Source organism: Cryptotermes secundus, unplaced genomic scaffold (genome assembly GCF_002891405.2).
Source record: "Cryptotermes secundus unplaced genomic scaffold, Csec_1.0 scaffold1350, whole genome shotgun sequence".
Classification (NCBI taxonomy): Eukaryota; Metazoa; Arthropoda; class Insecta; order Blattodea; family Kalotermitidae; genus Cryptotermes; species Cryptotermes secundus.
The window spans coordinates 1,674,978-1,683,623 of record NW_019739242.1 but is presented as its reverse complement, the minus strand read 5'-3'; the positions used below and the strand labels follow the sequence as shown (position 1 = coordinate 1,683,623).

At 38.4% G+C, this 8,646-nt stretch overlaps 1 long non-coding RNA gene across 9 annotated transcripts in view; it reads right to left on the bottom strand.

The window, feature by feature from the left end:
- Positions 1 to 8,646, bottom strand: part of LOC111871877 — a 23,454-nt gene continuing 14,808 nt past the window's right edge. For 3 of the 9 annotated variants that reach the window (XR_002844113.2, XR_004513822.1, XR_004513823.1), the window contains exons 5-6: positions 4,382 to 4,515; positions 3,289 to 3,722 (exon numbers count right to left, since the gene is read on the bottom strand). This is a non-coding gene — a long non-coding RNA (uncharacterized LOC111871877). Of the gene's footprint in view, positions 39 to 1,851; positions 2,005 to 3,287; positions 3,723 to 4,381; positions 4,516 to 8,646 lie in introns of those variants that run through there. The other 6 variants (XR_004513824.1, XR_004513825.1, XR_004513820.1 and 3 more) reach the window with 6 other exon arrangements.

Here is an 8,646-nt window from a genome sequence, read left to right as displayed (position 1 = left end):
TAGGTCACAGCGACAGGGCAGCCAACCTCTTAACATGACTGAAACAGAGACATTCCATTATCAGTTCCATTACACGACGGTAATTTTCACCACAATCTTTACGAATTTTCGTGTATATTATTATTCTTCTTCCTACCCTGGAAGGTAAAATCGGGCGACAAATGCCGAGCAGTCACTCAATTGGTCGCGTATCCACCCACCAGAAGCAACCAAACAATTTCTCTAATAAGAAATAATTTTCGTCATAACGTCATGCAATTCGAGGGCATCATAATGCCATAATATGTGATATTCAGTAATCATTTGTATCACCGTGGGGAATCCGCAAACTCGTGAGGTGGAACCGACATTTTCGACACAATCTAAGATATTACGTAGCAATAAAACCTCGAAATATGAGCATAAATTGATATTGTATGTGCAAAAGCAGTCAACACGCACAATATTATACATACACTCATATTTCGATTTATATCCAATGTTACAACAATCCTATATTACCTTCCGTTAAATAGCATCTTCGTAAATGACGTCAAACTTAGGTGTGCGCATCGATCTCTAACTCGGGGGGTCAGGTCCTTGGGTACCATTCGTTGATGTTAGGGTAGGTTAGGTTTGCGCAGAAGACTACTGCGCATCCATCTGTATCTTGGAGGGGGCGAAGCTCGGTAATTTACGCTAATGTTATGTTGTGAGAGTATATTATCACAAGTGTGCGCAAATGACTACTGCACAGCGTTAGCTCGGTTGAGCACTGTCTGGCCGTTGGCAATATCTTACGACTGAATGCCTCTGACTGCGTATGAAATCATTTTATATTTATACGGGGCATTTTATTTCCGAATTTTCTCACATGATAAACCCTTGCTATATATTTTTCTGTTAAACTCTCTACGTAATCTGACACCTGGAATATATTACGATATTTATAATGGTAGCAAATGCACTTTTTTCCGAAATTTTGACATTTTCTACAACGCTCAAGTGCAGGATATCACAATTTTCTTGATTGACTCTTACAATTTCCAACAGTTCCCGAAATATTCTATTTTCGAACGTTCCCTTTATTAAATTGCATGCCTTGTCGTCTTCATATTAAAGACGACAAGGCATGCAGTGAACTAGTTTAATGTTAATCGAATAAGCATCTGAAGATGGCACTCTTGTGCCGAAACATGTAGTGCGAGAGAGAGGAGTGAGGTAGATAAGTGTATGCACTAGAAGACGGTTGAAATAAATCATGGACTTCAATCAGTGCAACAGGACGCTAAAATATAACATCGTATAATTTAGACTACATTGCAGACTTTCCTACTCAGTTGATACCATTTTTCCCAACATGTAGGAATAAAAATTTTATTACCAAATCATACAATAATGGTTTATGTGACCATGATCCTCTAATGCTCACACTTTGTAATCCCTCATATAAACTTCTTAAAGATGGATTGGTTAGAATTGGTATTATGATGATTCCTCCATAAGGGAATTTAAATTGAACTTAAGTTATGAAAACTGGGAAAATGTCTTTGATTCTGAATGTGACAATGATGTAAATGTAATATTTAACAATTTCTTGAATACACACTTAATGATATTTTATTCTAGATTTCCCTTACATAAATCTGCAGTCAGCTCTGTGGAGTTAGTTACCTGCTCATGGACAGGAATAAAGAGAATGTGGTTTTGGTCCACATAATGTGACGAAGACAACGACAGAATTCAGTTCCTGAAAGCATTCAATGTAGTTTCCCTTCTAACCATACAAATGATTGATAACTGCACCAGAGACAATTATAATTCTATGTTTCTTTATATTGTTGCGTACCCGACTAATTTTGAAAGATTTCCGTTTTACTATTATATGTAAAAATACCTACTGTGATGGCAAATGCCATCTGGTGTCCATCATGATAATCAATATAGCAATAGGAAGCCCCAAATCATTATAAATTCAAAATGTGTCAGATTTGTAAAAAGCCTGGACAGTAAATACTGAGACCCCTGCAAAACAAATTGTGTACTTTGATATTATTATGAGTAAATTTAAGGCAGAAAGGAAGAACAAATGCTCACATCTTACATGCTTAAAAGATGATGGCATACAGTGGCATTATATGAATATGGTGAAGTTTATTTTTGCTTACATACTCATTTACTTTTATGATGGTCCATTATTTAAAATGTGTTTTTGAAGTGTGGTAATGTCAATAGTAGGGCCACACCACAGCTCAAGCGGTTAATCACTGCCTTCCCACCGCGGCGGCCCGGGTTCGATCCCTGGTCTGGTCAAGTGGGATTTGTGGTGGACAAAGTGGCGCTGGGGCAGGTTTTCTCTGAGTACTTCAGTTTCCCCTGCCAATATTCATTCCACCAATTGCTCCACAATCACCCTCACCTATCATCTGGGGCTGGTACAATAGGCCAGAAATGGCTGCAGTACAAGGGACTTAGTCCCACCCCACTAGCAATAAGAAAAACTTATCATTTTCACCTTCACCCAGAAGACTGAGACAGTCCAGAACAAGTCTGGTAATATGTAATGATTCTGTTTCATAATACAGCAGACTCCCTATTATCTGCAGTGCATAGGAAATGCATTTCCCCAGATAATTAGTAAACTAACTTCTGAATTGGGATTTATAAAATGGCACATATATTTATCAGAGTATTTTACTTTCGAACTATTTGGTAGAAGAACTTGTACTCTTCTCCAAATATAAATGGAATGATCAAGTCAAGGAGGTTGGGGTAGGAAGGGCATGTAGCACGAATAGGTGAGACGAGAAACGCATATAGGATATTGGTGGGAAAGCTAGAAGGAAAGAGACCACTGGGAAGACCAAGACGTAGGTGAGTGGACAATATTAAAATGGTTCTTAGAGAGACAGGATGGGATGGTATAGTTTGGATTGGTCTGGCTCAGAATAGGGACCAGTGGAGGGCTCTTGTGAACACACTAATGAACCTTCAGGTTCCATGAAACGCTGAGAAATTCTTGAGTAGCTGCAGAATGGGCGGCTCCTCAAGAACGGCTCAGCTCCACGAGTGAGTGAGTGAGTGAGTGAGTGAGTGAGTGAGTGAGTGAGTAAGTAAGTAAGTAAGTAGTTTTTTTTATTGCTAGTGGGGTGGGACTAAGTCTCTTTTACTGCAGCTACTTCTGGTGTATTGTACCAGCCCCAGGTGATAGGTGAGGGTGATAGTGGAGCAATTGGTGGAATGAAGATTAGCAGGGGAAATCGAAGTGCTCGGAGAAAACCTGCCCCAGTGACACTTTGTCCACCACAGACCTCGCTTGACCAGACCCGGGATCAAACCTGGGCCACAGCAGTGGGAAGCCAGCGACTAACTGCTTGACCTATGTCATGGCCTAAGTAAGTAGTCAGTACCATTGATAGAAGTGTGTTTCTGTGAAGCTCCTGTGCCATTTCTCTGTGTAAAAATCAAGTTTACTTTTGATATTGGACACATCAGTCAATTTTCTACAAAAAGCCCCAGATAATCTGCTACTGAACAATCATGAATCTACTGTAATTATAATGGATCAACTGTGTCCACCACTCAAAGAGACAGCGAAAACGATGCAGTAATGAAATTAATGAAGTTCTTACCTCATGAATGTGTTCTGGGCGACACAAAGGTTCCGATATTGCTATCAGAAAGTCATGTGCATGTTTATACACTGGAGAAAATGACTCCAAGAAAATATGTCCATTAGGAGCCTGAAATCAAAGCACTTTTTCAATTTCTTGATCTTTTACACACTTGGTAGGACTCCTTGGATAGGGGCTCAGCTCATCTCAAGGCTGCGACCTGCACACACAGGACAACAGAAACAGAATAAATGCATACAGACATCGATGACTTGTGTGGAATATGAACCCACGATCCCAGTGTTTGAGTGGGCAAAGGCAGTTCATACCTTAGATGGGGCGGCCACTATGATCAGCTATTAGGCTCTTAAAGGGTTGTTTTCTGAGGGTAAGGGGCTTGGAGAAATGACTCATGAGTGAATGAATGGGAGGTGCAGCAGTGTCATGAGATTCAGACTAAGGACACAGTGGGCCTTTAAAGGGCCTCTGACCTCTACATCAGCCCATTTGTGATCTGTCCTAGAAACAGCCCTAGTCAAAAAGAGTCGCTATTCTTCATTCCGTTACCATTCATATAACATCATTCTTTTATATTTTTGTAACATTTGAAAACACGCCCATAGAGAATGATAACATTTTACACAATTACAAACGCTGAACTAGTGAATTAATTCAGCTTCACATCGATTCACAAGAACATTCTGCAAAGCAAATGAGTACATTGTGTAAACTTGAATATTGTACTGATTCTTATTCGTCCTTGTGCAACTCAATCAAAATCCACTTACCACCCACAATAGCCGTGACTCATGGTCGGTCTTCAGAACAATTTGCAACCGATAATCTTTGGCTCCATACTCATCTCCAGCAACACCTTGATCTTCTTATTCAATGTTCTTCTTGGCAGCACTAGGAACTCCCTCTACAACACGTACAAGTTAGATTTTGCGAGATCTGAAGTCTTAACAACTGTAGCTATGAATCTGCATTTGTGTGGATTATCCGAATTTTCTCACGATAAACCCTTGCGTATATTTTTCTGTAAAACTCACTACCTAATCTATGAAACCTGGGTTATATTGCGATATTTATAATGGTCATAAATGCATTTTTCTCGAAATATTCATATTTCAGAACGCACTCAAGTGCATCATATCACAATTATCTTCATAGACTCTTACAATTTCCAACAGTTCCCGAAATATTCTCTTTTCGAAAGTTACCATTATTAACTTTTTTATGTTTTTCCACATATGTTAATGATATACATACACTTTATATTAAAGGTATCCACCCCACAATAATTGTTCTCAAATAACAGATAGGGAGATCACTGATTACCACCTCAAGCTAAGAAAATATCATTCAATATTCTTCTAAGCAGTAAAACAAAAAACGAACACATCACTATATATCTTCTAAACTAAACTATATAACAAAATTACAAGAATGTCAGCTGTAACAATTCCTGCTTTCCTGTAAACAATGTCCATTCTGTAAGCAGTTTAAGAGATGGAAAGAAAATAATTTCTGATGCTGTGTAATACCTGCAACCACATGTAAGACTCGAAGATTAGATGGTATTAATGCAATCCGTTGTCTATCACACCGAAATACACATCTAACTTACAAATCACTTGCCTTCATTCTTCATGCAATAACACATACTCCACACACCACTGTGCACATTTTACACTGTCACTGAACAGGACTGCTAGCATAACACCAATGACAACATATGTTTCACTTAGCATACCACTTGTTATAGGCAACTCTTCATTGTACATAAAAGGGGGAAACTTTTGAATACACTGTGGCTGAATGCAAATCTTAACATTCTTGAAAACACTACAAAACCTCACTACACATCACTGTATATATTACTCACACAAAAATAACGTCACACTACACATTTTAAACTTCACATTACATTCGACATTATTGTGACCACAAAGTACATTATACCCACCACTCTGTCATACACAACTAAGTTTAAAATTAAAAAAAAAATAATGTCTTCAATGGGAAATAAAAATTCACTTTGCACCCTCTTCTTACAAATACTTATACTAATGCAAAAAAAAGAAGAAGAATATCATTCTGACTAATAACGTACTCACACATGTAATATTCAGAGGTTACATACCAAAACTACACCCTGTTTTCTGTTATAACAAATATGCACTCATAAAATCTAATTCACTCTCTATCCATATAACCACTAAAACACATTTTGTGCAAATCACTGTACATACTTCACACGAGATTATGACCAAGAGTGCAAGAATAACCTCAAAGACACATTGTCTTTCACCACACACCCACTATCCTTATATGCACTTACTTTCATTAGATCAATAAATGTATGTTATGGTGTGTTCTTTCTTCACACATACTTCAGTGTCATGGTTCAGGGGGGGAATCACTTCCATTTCGCTGTGGAACGGAGGAAACAAATGTTTGTAAAATAACCCACTACATATAACCCACTACAACACATTTTGTGCAAATCACTGTACATATTTCACACGATATTATGAATAATGGTGCAAGAATAACCTCAGACACATTGTCTTTCACTACACACCCACTATTCTTACATGCACTTACTTTCGTTAAATCAATAAATGTACGTAATGGTTTAATCTTCCTTCACACATATTTCAGCTTGTTCAGAGGGGAATCACTTCGATTTCATTGTGGAACAGATGGAACACATGTTCGTAAAACTTCGTGCACTTGCCATTATTCAGTCCAGGGTAATACAGACATTAAAATCCATCACAACACAACAAAACAGTTGATTTTTAGCAGTACTTTCTACATGTTTCGGCTTTTTAGAAAGGCTTCATCCATCAGGAAAATACACAATTAATATATTCCTAAGTTTCTGAATTGGATACTATATAATTCAGTAGAGTAGTTTTGGATTTTCAACAATATACCATAATATAATCATCATCATCATCAGTAATCTGTCAAGACGACAGGTCCACAGTCTCTTTCAAAACAATTCCTCCACTTAATGCGATCTAGAGCTTTCTCCTTCAAATGACAGTATCCTCTTCTGTCCCCAAGGTCATCCAGCATCTTCTTACGTCTTCTTCCTCGTCTTCTTGTCACTTCTATCCGCCCATCTATCTTTCCTTCGATAGCTTCTTTTAGAAGGCAGTTTCTGCGTAAAACATGACCAATCCAATTAGCCTTCCGTTTTCTTATTTCATGTAGGATATTCCTCTGCTCACTGACTCTAATTAACACTTCTTCATTTCTCACATAATCGGTCCAACTGATCTTCTCCATTCTTCTCCAACACCACATTTCGAAACTTTCCAGATGTTTCTGATCTACTGCCCTAAGTGTCCATGTTTCAGCCCCATACAGAGCTATGCTCCAAATGTAGCATTTCACTAGTTTCTTCCTCAAATTTAAGTCCAATTTGCTGGTAAAAAGATTCTTCTTCTTGCTAAATGCAGCTTTTGCCATGGCAATCCTGGATTTAATTTCACAAGTACACCTTCCATCATCTGTTAACAAGCTACCCAAATATTTAAAACATTTCACATTCTCCACTTGTTTTTGGTCTATCTTTATTGTGACTGGGGTTGGTTGTCTCGAAATTTTCATTACTTTTGTTTTCTCCACATTCATTTCCATGCCATAGCACCTTCCAATTTCAATTAGTCTATCAATCATGCCCTGTAGCACAGTTTCTTCCTTAGCCATTAACACAAGGTCATCTGCATATTTCACAGTTTGAATAATTTGCCCTCCTACTTTGAAGTCACCGAGCCCATCCAGAGCTTCCTTGGTAAGGCATTCGCTGTACAAGTTGAACAGAATTGGTGATAAACAGCATCCTTGTCGAACTCCTCTTCCAATCTGCACACTTCCTGTCTCCCCCCTGTCCAGTCGTACTCTAACTTTCTGATCCATGTACAATTTGCTAATCAATCTTCTTTCATGCCAATCGATACCTGTTTCTTTCAGGATCTGCATTAATTTGGTCCAGTTTACCCGGTCAAATGCCTTCTGCCAGTCTATGAAGCAAACACACAGTTCTTCATCTATCTCCAAAGTTCGTTCCGCTATAATTCTCATCATCCCAATTGCATCCCTGGTTCCTTTTCCTCTTCTAAATCCAAACTGATCTTCTCCAAGTACATCCTCTATTTTCCTTTCAATTCTTCTTTTAAGTATCTTTGCTATTATCTTTGCTGTATGTGCAATAAGACTTATTGTGCGATGGTCGCTGCATTTTGTAGCTTTTGTCTTTTTCTTTAAGGCAATCATTGTAACTTCTGTAAAGTCCTTGGGCCACTCTCCACTTTCATATATGGTGTTCATTAGTTTTGTCAGTGTTTTCAAACCACCTTCTCCCAGTAACTTGAGCACATCTCCAGGTACATCATCATCTCCTGTAGCCTTTCCCTTCCTCATTTCCTTGATAGCTTTTTCCACCTCACTTTGTAAAATATATGGTCCTTTCTCGTCTGTATCTACTTCTTCTTCCGGTTCAACTTCTAAGGTTTCTGGCCGATTAGGTCGATCATATAGTTCTGAAATATAATTTTCCCAAATTTTCAGCACTTTCCTCTGATCTACTATTCTATTCCCCTGGGAGTCTTCGATGCCAACATTTTGAATCCCATGATTCTCTTTCCATCCTAGTTCTTTTGTCTTCATGTACATCAAATCATAACGGCCTGTTCTTTGAAATTCCATAATCTCATTACATATCTTCTCAAGATATTCCTTTTTGGCCCTGTCCGTGGCTCTTTTCAATTCATTCCTCAGTCTCCTGTATTTCCTCCTGCCTTCTTCATTGTTGACATTCTTCCATTTCCTTCGCTCCTCCATTTTTTTCATCATCTCCTGCGTAACCCATGGTTTTCTTGCTATCTTCTCAATTTTACCAACCAAATCACTGATAGTATCTAATATGCGTTCTTTTATATTGTTCCACTGCACTTCAGCATTTCTGCTTTCACCTGCAGTTGCACCGAGTTTCTCTTCTTGGGTCTCCTGCACGCTTTGTCTTTGAGCATATAAC